This window comes from Protopterus annectens, chromosome 7.part0, assembly GCF_019279795.1.
Source record: "Protopterus annectens isolate FY-2018-M chromosome 7.part0, PAN1.0, whole genome shotgun sequence".
NCBI classification, from domain to species: domain Eukaryota; kingdom Metazoa; phylum Chordata; order Ceratodontiformes; family Protopteridae; genus Protopterus; species Protopterus annectens.
Window position 1 is genome coordinate 347,560,712 of NC_056739.1, and position 15,553 is coordinate 347,576,264.

Here is a 15,553-nt window from a genome sequence, read left to right on the forward strand (position 1 = left end):
TGGCATAATTGTCCACTCAGGCATGGCATAAAAGCTAAACAGACTAGGAATAAACCCCTATTTCACCCACTTGTTTTCCAAATGGCCTACAGTAAGGATGCAAATAATCGAAAAAGGGGAAGTTACCTTCACAAAGACACTAGTCATCAGTGGAGTCCCCCAGGGTTCTGTGCTGAGACCTCTCCTGTTTGACATGTACTTTTCTGAAGTAAAAGCTAATATCAACGGGCTCTGGTCGACTAAGTCTGCAGATAACTGCAAGCTAGGAGCAGTCATCGAATCCCCAAATAACTTAGCCATCCTGCAGGAAGGTTTGCTTTAAATTAATCACTGGTGTCAAAATCAAGGACTGAAAGTAAATGCCAAAAAATGCATTATTGTATCCTTTGGGAAGTCATCTACCCTAGGAAAATACCACATTGACAATTTGCCCCTAAGAGTTGACTCAGCTCTTCAGGATTGTTGTAATAAATTCCTTCTATATTGCACAGCTTATAAACAAAGGGGTTGTGTCTAGATTTAGGATGTTTTTGTCTTCCTTTGCTCAGCCCTCATTATCTAGTTATTGAATATAATACCCCTTTGGCATGTATCTGTCCAGACACATGCAACAACTGGAACGTCCACAGAGATACCTTACTAAAAGAATACACAGGCCAAACAACCTGCCCTATAAAGACTGACTCAAAGCCCTGTCACTATACTCAGTATTCTACAGACTGCTATGAGTTGACCTGTGTGTATCATGCAAGGCATCTTCTGACCCATTACTGATGGAGTTATTGCACATCTGCAAGTCAAATGGAATCAGAAATACTCAGAGTAGGGATTTAAACCTCCTCTGAAACATAAACAGAACGGTTTGGAGGGACAGGTATATGTCATAGATGATACAACTGTTGTTGGATAGCCTCCCCATCCACGTAAAACAAAGTTCATCCCTGGCTATTTTCAAGATCTATGGATGGGGACCAGAAAATTTACCTTAGGACTGACTGCCGTACAATTAATGGACAGAGACAGCTCCTAAATGCTTTGTTCCATGTATGGGTCCCCTCAGATTATCTATGATATGATCCCAGTTATTGTCATTAGGGGTAATATAAAATTATCAACCATGGGATAGGTAAGGCCAGTCTATAACCATATAAGTGACCTGCATTATTGCTTGCCTTTACCCCATGACTTCATAATGTCAAATGTAATTGGGGAGGGTAACCCTTTTTTAGAACTTCCCAGAATAACATGCGGTCTCTACTGCTGAAGTCCATAACATAAATGAACCAGACACATATACACACATACACAGAAAAAAGAAACACTCTACGGCTGCAGTTCCTACACAATCTTTGTGTTACATTATTCAAATCCAGGCTCTGTCCAGATTATTGACTTCATGACACTCTGGGGTTTATTTCCCCCATTATGAAAAAATATATATAAAGACTAAGGAAGAATAAAATCCACAATTGCTGTTATCTAAAGTGTTACCAATTTTAAGGTAAAACATGTCTGGCATTTTGGTATGCAAAGGGAAAATTCATATTACATTCCAGTGTAGAGAAATATTGTCTTATTTAAGGCTGAACTTGTGTTAAATGCTACCCTCTAGTGTTTGAAGATTGTAATGCGTCAGCTTTCAACCCAGCAAGGCAAAGTTGGTGTAGCTAAATTAATATTTACTAAGTTATCTAAGTTTCCATCTCCTTCTTCCCATCCTTCATCTTCATTCCCTCTCTTACTCTGAAACACGTAGGTGCATTCTATACTATAAGCACTTTAGTTTGTAGATTTATTAGCTTTTAAAAAGCACTATAACATTTGCATGTGCAATAATATGTTACGTAAACGTAGTTTATGAAACAAAAGCAAGATCTGGATTGTTTTTATCCTATTACTTTTTAAAACTATTAATCAGGGACTGATTTCCTTAGAACTCATCTGCATTCTGTGTGACTTTGAGCAAGTCACTTAACAAGACATCGATCACAGGTTATCACTAAAAAGGGACTGTTTTTCCAGTGGGCCTACCTGGTTAACAATCGATTATTATTATATTTTACAGTCTTCCCCTTTGCCTGCAACTAAATTAGTACTGCCCATTTTGTATTAGGATTGTGCCTTTACAATTCTCAGAAAAATATAACTGATTCATGATGTCATATATTACATAACAGCTAAATCCATGCAAATGCTTCAAAGTACTGAGCATGTACAGTGGAAACATTTACACCATTAGCGTGATAAGCATGTGACTGCTGAGACACTTCACAAACGTTTGGTGAAAATGTTCTGCTTCCACTCTAAAAGGAAGGTCCGGCCTGCTCTTCAGCATGCACAGAGGTTTAGACAATATGCTGATACAAGGCAATACTGTTCCACTGGCAGTCATCACTGACCAAGCCTGTGCCAAACTTTGAATCTTCAGAGGGAATCAGCATTTCTATTCTACACAATGAAAAGTTTATTTTCTTACAAACTGTTCTCCCCAACTTAAGTCTGTTGTAGTCAGCCTGTCCTTTATTATCACTGTAACTAAAACCTCAGTGACAATTGCCTTGCCCTATGTTCTGGTTATAGAAAAAATATAGTTAATTACAGTGTCAAAAAATATTACGGCAGAAAGGCAGCATTAGTTAAACTGGAGAATGTTTTGTTTTCACAGGACTCAGAGAACAGGGGAAATGTAAGTTTTATTTTGTTGTACAACTTTTCCTTTTTCTTTGTGTTTTAGCAACCTCAGAATTTATATGCATAAAGATTGGAAGAGTCTCACATCTGAGGGTATTTGGGAGCTTCACCCTGCAAAAACAATGACTAAGATGTCATGTTGTCTTACGTTTCCTTACCAGGGTATGATTTTTGTTGAGGTTAGATGTCTTACAGTGAAAATCTGCATGCCAATTAAACAACATGTGATTAGTTATATCAGATTCTATTGTTGCATCTAATTAATCGAAAGCCAGTCATCTGAGATGTGTCAGCTCATTTTCTTGGGTATTCTTGGTAAATCAGACATTGCCAATGAGATACAACCTTACCCTGTATCACCCATGAAAGACTACATTCAAACTTCAGACATCAATACTTTCTTAAGTCGGCCATTATTCTATGCAACTTTACTAAAGACTGGGGAAACTCCAACATCTTCAACACTTTGACAACAACTGAATAACAGCTTTAAAAGCAAATTTCAATGAGACTGTTTTCACTAATGAGGGCTTCTTTTATAGTCCATAAGAAATAATTTCATGGGTATATGTTTTATGGTTGATGTTTATTTGAATGCCTTAAAAGTGAAAATACTGAAACATCATTTGGAAATGATACTTATCTGTACTGACTGTACAAACGTTCTTAGTAATTCTGCTTTACTTACATGGTTTTCTAAATGAATGACAGGAGAGATGGTGCGGAGATGTAGTGAATTAAGATTCTGGTCAGAGAAAGAAAATCCGCAACAGGGTAGATTATGATGGGTGAGACAGATAAAACCCTAAAACTGATGTGAGGAAGGGTAGAAGCATAGGGAACAAGCTATAATGTGGGACTGCAAACATCTTCAAAATCTGCTTACAGTGATGCAGTCACACGATTTTATTTATAATATGTTATAGGATGCGCACCTACTGTATAACCCTAAACATACTTCTTGACCTCACAAATCTTTATCATTACTCATTCATATATATGTGTCTGTATATATATATATATATATATATATATATATATATATATATAGTAGCACTGTAAGTTTGTTATTGACATTGGATTAATAGGAAAATCTGACTGGGTAAAACCCCATTTTCAGCGGAGACCCATGGAGAAAAGCTCCAATTTAATCCTGGTGGCAGGTATCAGTGCATAACAACATTCTCAAAATAAATAAATGATAAATACACTGTATTAAGTATGTAATTTAATGAACTTGCTATTATGAAGGAATTTTTAAGAGAGTAACAAAAGCTGTAGCGAGATTTAAGGGTACTGACAACTACATTAGTAATGAGTTTATTGTCGTGGGACTTCTCACAGATCGCTCATTTCAGAGTACTTCACATTAGGTATGTCACAATGCAATTCTACCATTCTTATTTATATTTAGATCTGAAAGTTAAATGCGTTCATAATTTCGATTAAAAAGTACAAATATTAAAGCATGCCCTGTTATGTTCATTCACACACACTAGGAATGAAACATTCTTCAATTGAGATGCATTTACATCTCATCACACTCTCGTGTTATTATAATGCAGTATGGCCTTCATCCTTCAGTATATTTCAAGGCACATTTTTCGGGACACTGGTTCATAATGCTAGCAGTGATATCAACATTGCTTGTAAAAGTTACAGTCTAACAAATTACGAATTCACTAAATATAAAAGTTATAGTCTTAAAATGACATCAGCTCAAAGTAATCACCTACAAATGTTTACAATAACAGCTCTTAAATCCCTATTACCAGCTGACAGAGGACATAGCACTCAAGCCATGAATACGTTACTAAACTGATTGCATCTGTCCATGCTTCCATCCATCCATCCATCCCTAATCCTCTTTTCTCATTTATTTTTTCACATGGGATGTGTCACGTGACCATCATTTAGAGACAATGTTGCAAACCCTGCCATGGTGTTTCTGGCATACCTGACAAACAAACAAACACACACACACACACACACACACACACACACACACACACACACACACACACACACACACACACACACACACACACACACATATGCAAATATTGCAACTTTAGAGTGTCCAATCCACCTACTGCTTTTCTTTGGAATGTGGGAGGAAACTAGAACACCTGGAGAAAACACAGACAAACACTGGGGGGACATGCAGGCTTTGCACAGAAGGCACCCCTACTGTGAATCAAATCAGAAAACCTCTTGCTAAGAGGCAACAGTGTTACCTGCTACACCACTGTGCCTTCCTGTTCATGTCCATGTTTTACGAGCATTTAATCAAAATCAAGGTTATGGTAAAATGGATTCTATCCCAGTACAAAATGCACCTAAGTTGGACATCAGTCCATCTGAAAAGTTCATAAATTCTCACACTTCTGCACACAGACAGACAGACACAGGCACACACCCTAAGCAGCAATTTACAGTATCAACTTAATGCAATGTGTGTTTGGGAGATGGAAACATACTAGGGCACACATCACATAGAAGAAAGAACACAAAGATACAAGGAGAGCTTGCTTCCTCCACACTGACAGTAAAATATGTGTGGGTTTGGCATAAAGGTTCAGGTCTTTGACTCACAGACATAAAGTACAGGGTCTGATACTGAACTCAGGATATTGTCTAGGCTTAAATGGCCTACAAAGCAGTTAGTCTAGTATTCACCTATGACCCTAAGAAGCATTACAACATAAGCTATGTGAAATATTTTAGCAACAAAACGTTTGCATGTGGTTAATGGTGGTAAACATCATTCATTAGCCTTGTAAACACCTATGAACCTATAGGGTACCAAACTTGTCTGAGAATTGGGATGCATGGCTAGGTTTAAAATGGCCCTTGTGGTTTTTAGCATAGTAGTAAATGTCTATGATCCTATGACAATAGGTACTAGAGCTATGCAATAGTAATGCCACTCCACCACTGAGACGCCATTTTGTCAAGTTTAGTATATAACATGTAGGACTTGTAAGTCATTTATCTGCTGGTTCAATCAGAACCATATCTTGTATTTTTATTGTTGGTGGTGGGGGTGGGGGCTTTAAGAAAAGCAGAGACTGAGAGTTAAGACTTAACATCATTGAAGAATATATATGCTGCATCTTCCATAACCATTTAAGCAGCACATTTACAAAGTGGAAGACTCAAACCTTTTTTCTGCATTATCCTGGTCTCTGAATTCTGGATTCTAATTTTACATTGCTGTATCTTTTCTTTTGCTTAACCATTTTCTGAAGTAACAACCCATATTTTCCTCATCTGGTTACATAACAATCACTCCTGATTGATAATTTTATTTCTAGATTCACTTTGTGCTCTGGCCGTGCTCTTGACCCACCCCTCATCCACTTATTCGTTCCTCCAGTTTTGTCTCATGGAGCGCTGTTACCAGTGACAGCTGTTCTCATATTGCATTTACATATTCATTTCACTTGCCCACCCCTCTTTTCTTTCTCTTGAAATAAAGATGTATTTTTTCTGCAGTTAAGGTAGCAAGTGCATCTGACACCCCTTTATCCCAAATTCTGTAATGTTTGTATAGTTCATGTTTTTTAATTAGCTTTTCACTGTATTGTAATTTTGCTTACCTATTACTTGAACATTTCTACACTGGCAACGCAGTATTTTCTGATATAAAGTCACCGTTTTGAATTTTGCTAGGTCATTGCTTTATTACATGATTCTCTGCTTTTTCCTGGCAAGTAAATGCTACCTGCTGTGTAGTTATTAATACTTCTCAGTGAGAAGATTTTCTTAATAAAGTAATTTAAAACATTACAATTCAAGTACATTTAGAACAAATGTGAAAACAACATGGCAAAGGTGTTAATATGGAAAACAAAATGTCGCAAAGCATAACAAAAGAAAAAAAAAGCACTAGGTGAAAAGTGTGAACATAAAAATGCAGACAGTGTACAGCCGGCTAACCATGCTTCTCACACCTCAGCCAGTGGGACGCGCTAAGCGTACTTTCCATTAGCTAAATCCTGAGACTAAATACATGCAGTGATTACAGCATCAGTTTTAAATTTATGAATATGCTTTTCATTCGATTGCTGATAGTAACCTTTGCATGTGCATTGGGACAGGGACGAAATGCAAAGTTTACTAGGCAGAGTAATACAACACTAAGGAATGAATACCACAGAAATATTCCTAACATCATAAGATCTGGAAATCCCACAGGAGGCAATGAAACACCTCAGTAACCTGCAGTGTACTGTATTCTATGTACATTACAGCTCTCTCGTTCAGAAAAGGTGCTTTCATAGTTAATAAGGAAAGGAGAAGGGAAAAAGAGACATTAACTGAGCGCAGGTAGCAGAGAAAAATTAATTTAATATAAAAGGATAAATCAGAATGCATTGTACAGCAGAAAATATGTTGTATTCACTTACAAATAAAGCTTTCTTTGATTTTGAATACTGTGAAATGCAAACTTTCAGTTTTGTTTCATAGAAATAAGGTTGAAGAAGTAAGGAAAAACCCACTAAGAGCATAAAACATTATTTTTTAAAATATTTTATGTATTTTTATGATAAACGATGAAGTAAAAGCTATATCAGATGAAAATCTGATAATTTTCTGTAAATTAAAAAGGTTCCAAAAATCCAAATCATCTTAAAAATTGAATTTCTCTGCAGTTATTCCATGTTGCATCTTTGATATTGAGGCAAAACTTAGCTGAACTCACCAGTAGACCTCTGGAGTTGAAGAGCGCTGTGAATGAATGAAGCTGTATGTTCACAGCATGCAATTTTACCTTCTCTCTCTCTCTCTCTCTGTTTCTACAAACCCTTTAATCTGCCAGGCTGTGTCAGACTGATTTCTTTGGCTGCTGCTTTTCAGAATAACTACCTCTACCTTCTCCTGCTTATTAAAATGATGGGTTGCACTAACTCCCTTGGAGGCTGTCTATCCTTTTTAAACCAACTGCCAGCCCACAAATAGAAACACCAACACCCAAACACATCTTTGAAAGGAGAAAAAGAACACAGGCTGGATGAAAGGTAACAGTGAATATTTAAACCATCCTAAATAATGCAGGAAAAAGACAGCATCGCATTGGAAGAGGGGATGCTTATAATAAACAATGTATTACTGTAGGGGCCCTGCAACTGTGCCCCTGAGTGATGACAGGTGACAGAAGCTGGAAACTCCATACTGGCATTTATATGAGCAACTTTCTTTTGTATTCCATGCTTTGTTTTCTGTTACTTCACATTGTGTGTGTGTGTGTCTTGTGATATATTGTGTGCATGTGTGTGTATATGTTGTGCAAGTATGTGTTTAAAAAGTGTGTGTGTATGCATATATATATATATATATATATATATATATATATATATATATATATACACACACACACATACATACACAAACACACACGAATATTCATGTGTTTTGTGCAAGTATGGTACGTGTTCATATTTGTGAGGTCATGCATGTTTGTGTTATGCGTGTTTAATGTGTATGTGTATTTACACACATGTGTGCATGTGTTTTGTGCAAGTATGGTGTGTGTTCATATCTGTAAATGTATATCGTGTGTGTGTGTGTGTGTGTGTGTGTGTGTGTGTGTGTGTGTGTGTGTGTGTGTGTGTACGTATGTATATGTATACCTGGGCATGTGTGGGTTGTTTGCCATGTCCGTGTAACTGTTGTACGTCTGTGTGTGTGTTGTGTATGAATGTGTGAGTATGGAATTATGTGTTAGTATAGTTGCATGTCTTAGGAATGTGTGTGTATTTGTGTTGTGGAAGTGTCTGTGGATGTGTACCATTTGGGTGTGTACTGTGTCTATGTATGCATACTGATATCTATATATGTTGTCTAAATATGGGTTGTGTGTTATGAGTGCACATGTACTGTGAATGTATATGTCTGGTGTGTGTGTTTGTGCATGGTGTATATAATATGTAAGTGTGCATGTGTGCCTCAGCATTGGAATTGTAAGACCTGTAATTGCAAATCATTCAAATGTGAAAAATGTAGTGAAGTTGCCAATTCAGTCCAGTGAATCCTAAACTTGTTCTACTGCCACTAAAGAAGGTATGCAAGTGGGATTCCCCCCTGCACCAGTTGATGGTGGGGGTCTTCGCTTCACATGCTCTTGTTACTTTTTGACACCATTTAACCTGAGTGCCACAATCTGTGATCTCTCCTGATTCTATATCAGCCATTCAGTTCCTAGCAGCCATTTTAATAACTCAACCCTGAGGAGGTCGCCAAGAAATGTAGGATTTAGTTCTAAAATATTATTGCTAAATAAAAGAATTACTTGCTACCTTCAAAGTGAGTGAGGTAACTTACTCCCATATATGGGAGCTTCTCAAGAGAGTCAAAGATGGGGTTCATCAACTACAGATGACAAGACCCCCAAAACGTAGTCATGTCTGATGATATGCGGGTGTGCTTTGTTTGGCTTCTTATCTACGGAGGTTTGAGAGGAAGGTTTGTACCAACCACGTGGAAAGAAGCCATAGTTGTTTCTCTACACAAAGGTAATTAATCTGCAGACCTGTCTAGTTTGGCCTTCCAACACCTCCCTGTCAAAGTAATGGAAAATGAGCTCTCTAAGTAGCTGTTAAATGTCCTGTAAACAAATGGCCTTCACATGAACAACTGAGTCTTTCAGAATGGGGTACTGATATGATACTTTCCATTGCCAAAAACTTGGTATGAACAGAATTAATAATGTCAAGGTTTGCACGTAGCATGTTCCTGGATTTTCTAAGATATTCTCCATGATTGATCATGTGATTTTCATAAGAAGATTATTAAAAATAAGTCTGTAATCTTTAAGCATCAACAGACTTTTTGGCTGCCTTCATGGTAGTAAACAAGATATAAAGTGGGGCAGTGAAAATATTATGGGGCACGTCAAAGTCTTCCTCATCTGAAGTGTCAATGAGACTCCCACAAGGATTAATGCTCAGATCCATACAATTCTCTATGCACATGAAAGATATGTGCTAATAATGACTGATGCACAGTACTGTGAGTTGCCTGTAATTCAGCATTCATATACCCTGTGCATGTCTGCAAAACAGTTCCAGTCAATTAGAGTCCTAGCCTGAAAGCGCAAGCCTTTACTCAAAATTGCTAAGTGGGAAAGAATGCTGTTCAATAGCTAAAACCAAAGCAGAAGCAGTACTACATTTCTGAAGATTACTGCACTGTCCTTGGATGAATATGACTCCATTCAGCCTTTCTCATTTTCTGACCTCACCTTGTAACAACTGTCTTAAGCCATTCATTAGGTGACTGATTCTGCTACATTAAATTTGTTTGACAGCAGAGGGAAATGACTAGCTACAATTACTACTACCAAGTAAAGAATGTATTTCTGTTACAGGCAATAGCTCAATCAAGGACATGTTTTTACAAAAATAAAGTGATTTTATCTAGAACCACTTCCCCGTTAGAGGACAGAATGTGTTTGAACGGTTTCCCACCATCCGTGAGATTTTCTGACATTACATCAGCCACTCCCCTTCCTTGTTCTCATCCAACCAGAGCTCTTGTCACTTCCAGTGGCATGACTCAAGTCCTGTCACTTTTGGGCCTTCATTTTTTCATTGTACACCTCTGATGTATGTTACATGTTGTTTTTATCATCATAGCTTTAGGCATTTTAAAATCAGAACACCCATACGTTTTAAACATGGGTTATAGTACTGCACTGTAGTTTGTAATGGTGACTGCCTCCATCTGCATCCAGTTGAGTTATAGGTCTTTATCAGTGCAGTGTACCATGGATGAGTTTGTCCAGTTTGGAATGAAACTCAGACAAAATTGTGACCAACGCAGGGATGCCATCTTTTCAAATGCCCAAAGTGGGACAATTGTGGTACAAGCATCAGATTTTCTGGGCCAAAACATACCCACGGCTAGTACAAGGGACAGAACTTCCCTTTTTTTGCCTAAATAAAAGCTTATTCTTGTAACATTTTAGTTGCTTATTCTGTTTCTTATAACATTTAGATGTTTCAGGTACAGAATAACTGTTTTATGCAACTATTGCATAAAATATAGGAAATAATTTTGCCCTAATATCTCAGGACATTTGCCATTTTTACAATTTTTTTGCAGGACATAACTGCCCAAAGAGGGACTGTCCCTTACAAAGTGGGACAAGGTGGTAACCCTACCAAAGTAATACATACATTTCAAACATTAAAGCCCTCCAAGCCTGCCAATGCCAATAAAGCAAAATAGTTGTTTCCATATTAGGTGTCCAGGCTGTTCTTAAAAACATCTAAACTAGTGCTTGTCTTAACATAGAAATATGGACAGAAATTGCTTTTTTATCTAATAAGAGAACAATGTAATGAAGGAATACATGTGTGTGTTTGTCTGGTAGAAGATAATGCTACTGAATTTGGCTGCAGACATTTAACTGCTGAACTAGAAAAATGAATAGCTTATGACATGAATATTTATTTCAATATTCTGCCTTAAAAATGCTTTGAATGTAATGCCAAGGGGATGCATGCATTCAAAACCCTAACGACACTGTTTAGTAATGGAGAGTAATAAAACATTTCAACTTAGACAGCAGCAACAGCAAATTACTATGTTATTGAATGGCTGCTGATTTTGGCTGAAAACGACAATATTGATCAGATGAGAAGGGCAGATGGCATCAGGACTGCATAGTGAATTAAATAAGATAATGTAAAATATTAATGAGAAATTTAAACTGACAGAATAACTTCAAATAAGTTATAAGATTTATTGTTTACTATGCAGCCACTCAGTGTTTCTACAGAAATGGAAGACATCAGTAAATCATAGGACTGTACAGGATATAGCAACATTGGAATTCTGTGGACCTAAGTGCATCCAGAACTGGAAACAGTCTATACAGCACCATGGCAAGGACTGTGTTGAATGCCTTGAGTCCGAACAGCGAGTAGAAGTGATTTCAGAGGTCAGATGAGCTCAACCAGCCAAGTGAAACACCAGAGGATTCTCCCTGTTAGAGGATAGAATGTGGGGAAAAAAACAAACTTTCAGGTCATGGCAGTCTTCAGCTACAAAACAAAAGATATACATTCTTAAATTTTTTTCATGTTATGGTGATGTAACTAGAGTTGTTTTATCTTCTTGTAAAATTGCTGATAGATACAATGAAAGGTCACAAGAGAACATCTGCAGTATTATTATTTCTGGAGTTGCCTTAAATGATTCTGACATTAAATGTGCATCAACAGTCATGTTTCAAATTCCTGAGCTGAATATGGACTGTTGTAAATTAACTTAAAAGTTAAATCTTTTATAATGTTTTTTCTCATCGAAGATGTTCTAATTTGAGATATGATGTATCTCAGCAAATGAATACTTCTTTTCTGGACAGTTCTAGTAGTAATGGAAATGTTTTTTGTCGTGCATGCTTGGACTTTAAGAAGGGGAATCCAACTGAAGTTCTTCAAATTTAAATTTCAGTACATGTTTCAGTACATATGAGCTATATATACTGTTAAATTAAAACATTCTTATATCATTTAGCCAATATACAATTAAACACTAATAAACATTCAAAACAAAAGTAAAACAGTACATGACTGTAGAAGTAGCTGACCTTGTGTACTCTCTGCTGAATACCAATTGTATTTTTGTTATAGGTGCATAAGTATGTAGTAGGCTAACAACCAGAAGTGCTTTTTTAAGCCTAGCCATGCATCCCAAATTTCTAACAAGTTCTAGTACCCTTGATAAGTGTAAGCAGGGACTTAGGAGATAAAACATTTGTAAACAGGGGCCTGGGAGATGAACTCTTTACAGGCTGCCTGTGTCCATTATAGACATCAGTGCCAAACCAGTGATGAATTTCCTGTTCCGCATCCAGTTATCCAAGTTACACTTGAACTAGGTTATGGAGGAACTCTGCTTCACATTGAGCGTGTTCCAGAGAAGGGGTAGTATTTGGGATGCATTACTGCTTCTCCAGAAGGTCCTAGTTATATAACAGGCAAGGCTCAAGTCTTTAGAATGGATAATGCCAATGATGTTTGTTTTGTGAATAATAATGGGGTCCATCAGGGTTGAGGTCTGACAATGCCTTGTATGCCAGGCACAGATCTCTCTTCAATAGCCTGTAGGAGATAGAATCCAGGGATAGGTCACAGAATCCAGGGATAAAATGTGCTTTTTATGTAATGCTGAATTTCAGTATTGATCAGTAAATAGGTAAATTTAATAATATTATTAATAATAATCATAGTTAAAATATTTAGTGCATAAATTACAGTGGCAAGAAGTACTCAATCTCAGTGACAAAAACAATATTCATTTTAAGTAAAACAAGAATGAATGTTACCAGGGAACAAACGCTCCTGAAGCTGAAGCAAAAAATGTAATAAAATAATAAAAAAATAATAAAAAGCACAGGAGCAGACCACAGCTGTATAAGGCAGTTCTCATATGCAAAATAACAAGCTCCGAAACAGCAGCTAATCCAAAAGAACTGCAAAACGAAATGTAGATAATAAAGTCGATTCGTTCTTAGAACGAAGTAGCTAGCGCTTTCACCCAAGAGGGCTTCTTCAGACCAAATACTTAGAAAGCACTGAAATATATACACCTGCTAAGTCAATCATACTGACATCACATCCTGTCCATTAAAAAACTTGTATAACAGCTATATAGTCATACATAAAAACACTGTCTGATTCAATAATTCATCCGCAACTGATCAAATATAAACAGTATAGGAATATGTTGTAAAAATGAATCATAAAAATGCATTAATTATAAATCAATTATAGAAGTGCTATTTCATATAACATTGTGTCAAAAATGCCCTCATGAAAGCTCTTCAAAACTATATCATCATCACATAAAATTCATCATAAAAATAAATACTAATATGTATATTATACAAATAATTATAGTCATCTAGTCATTAACCTCCTGTTTTTTAACACAGGTCTGATGGATATTTTATCATTTAAACCCGGTTTAGGATCAGCCCTCAGCCTAATGATCCACTTTAATTCACATCTCTCAGTAAAGTTCCTGATATCTCCACCTCTCAGGCTAGGTGTATTAGCCTGTAGCACTAAAAACCTAAAATTGTGCTGTTCATTGGTATCAAGGACATGTTTAGAGAGTGCATTCTTAGCAGATTTAATACGTAGGTTATAAACATGTTCTCTTATTTTCTCTTAAGCATCTATCCGTCTTACCAACATAAAACACAGTGCATGCTATGCACCTAGCTAAATATACAACATGTTCTGATTGGCAACTTGATCTAACCTTGAATTCAAAACACCTAGATGTAACAGGGTGTATGAAATTGGTATTACTATCTAAAAAACTACAGAAATTACAGCTATTACATGGTATAGTGCTACCTTGTGAATAATCTCTTGCATTACTGTTTGTGTCCTTGGGATAGCATAGCAGTCTATGTAAATTCATCCTATTCCTTTATAAAAATTGGGGTTTCTCACCTGCAACCTCCTTAAGACTAGGGTCCACCGTAAGTACTCCCCGATTTTTATAAAAAAATGTCTCTAATATTATTAATATCTTCTGTGTAGAAAAAGGACATCTTAACCTTTGTAATTAATGCATTTTTATGATTCATTTTTACAACATATTCCTATACTGTTTATATTTGATCAGTTGCGGATGAATTATTGAATCAGACAGTGTTTTTATGTATGACTATATAGTTGTTATACAAGTTTTTTAATGGACAGGATGTGATGTCAGTATGATTGACTTAGCAGGTGTATATATTTCAGTGCTTTCTAAGTGTTTGGTCTGAAGAAGCCCTCTTGGGTGAAAGCGCTAGCGACTTCGTTCTAAGAACAAATCGACTTTATTATCTCCATTTCGTTTTGCAGTTCTTTTGGATTAGCTGCTGCTTCGGAGCTTGTTATTTTGCATATGAGAGCTGCCTTATATAGCTGTGGTCTGCTCCTGCGCTTTTTATTATTTTATAATATTAATTTTAAGTAAAAAAACAAAGCAAAGAATTAAGTCATTCTGAATGTCTTATTATCTGACTATGTGTTATGAATATGTGGTAGATGCTAGTACCTATAAAAAGGTTCAGCTCACCGCTAAAGAAGAATTATGAGGTCATGTGTATAATGGGGTCAGGGTGTGTTAACTTTTTCAAGATAAAATTGAGAAAAAAGCTGTTGTTAGTAAATTCCATAATGTCTTCATTGTACTGAGAGCCAAAAGTCCTTAAAAATAAGTATAAACTGCAGGTAAAGAAATTGTTTTTGGCCACAATAATTGGATAGAAAAAGTTATTTCATGTATGCTTAATGAGACCATTTGTATGGTAGGATTCTTATATCCATGATTCTGGTCATTTACTTGATATAACTAGCAACATTACATGGAGCAAGGACAGGTACTGGGTGACACTGGACCTTAGAAGCCCGTGTACTAAAATTAATCATAAGTATGGACTGGACCGGTACTTTAGGATGACATGCCACTGTTTTAACTGTATAGATGAGTTACTATATTTTTGTCTAAGTAGTAATTACTTTTTATTTGATGGTAACGTATCCCATAAAAGGCATGGTGTCCCTTTGCTCCAGCTTATAATGCACTTAGGAAGATCTGTTTTAGAGAAAGGATAGATGTATACAAATAAGATGTTCTACCAGTATATGTTACATTAGCTGATTTAATTTTTGTGTGTCCTTGGCAGCAATGAGCTTCAGCATTTTCTGTGTGATTTAAGAAGAAATAGATTTGGTCTTGTGTTTACCTGTCAGTTAAATGTATTTATTTGCTTACATATTTATTGTATGTATTTACAGTTGTAGAGAACTGATAACTTGATGCTATTTCAGGGTCAGCCTGATTA

The 15,553-nt window shown here is 36.4% G+C and overlaps 1 protein-coding gene across 1 annotated transcript in view; it reads right to left on the reverse strand.

The window, feature by feature from the left end:
• Window positions 1-7,552, reverse strand: part of LOXL4 (lysyl oxidase like 4) — a 412,707-nt gene extending 405,155 nt beyond the window's left edge. The window contains exon 1 of the mRNA XM_044076917.1: window positions 7,400-7,552. The gene's annotated coding sequence lies outside the window, so the exon portion shown is untranslated. The remainder of the gene's footprint in view (window positions 1-7,399) is intronic.
• Between the last annotated feature and the right edge of the window lie 8,001 nt (window positions 7,553-15,553).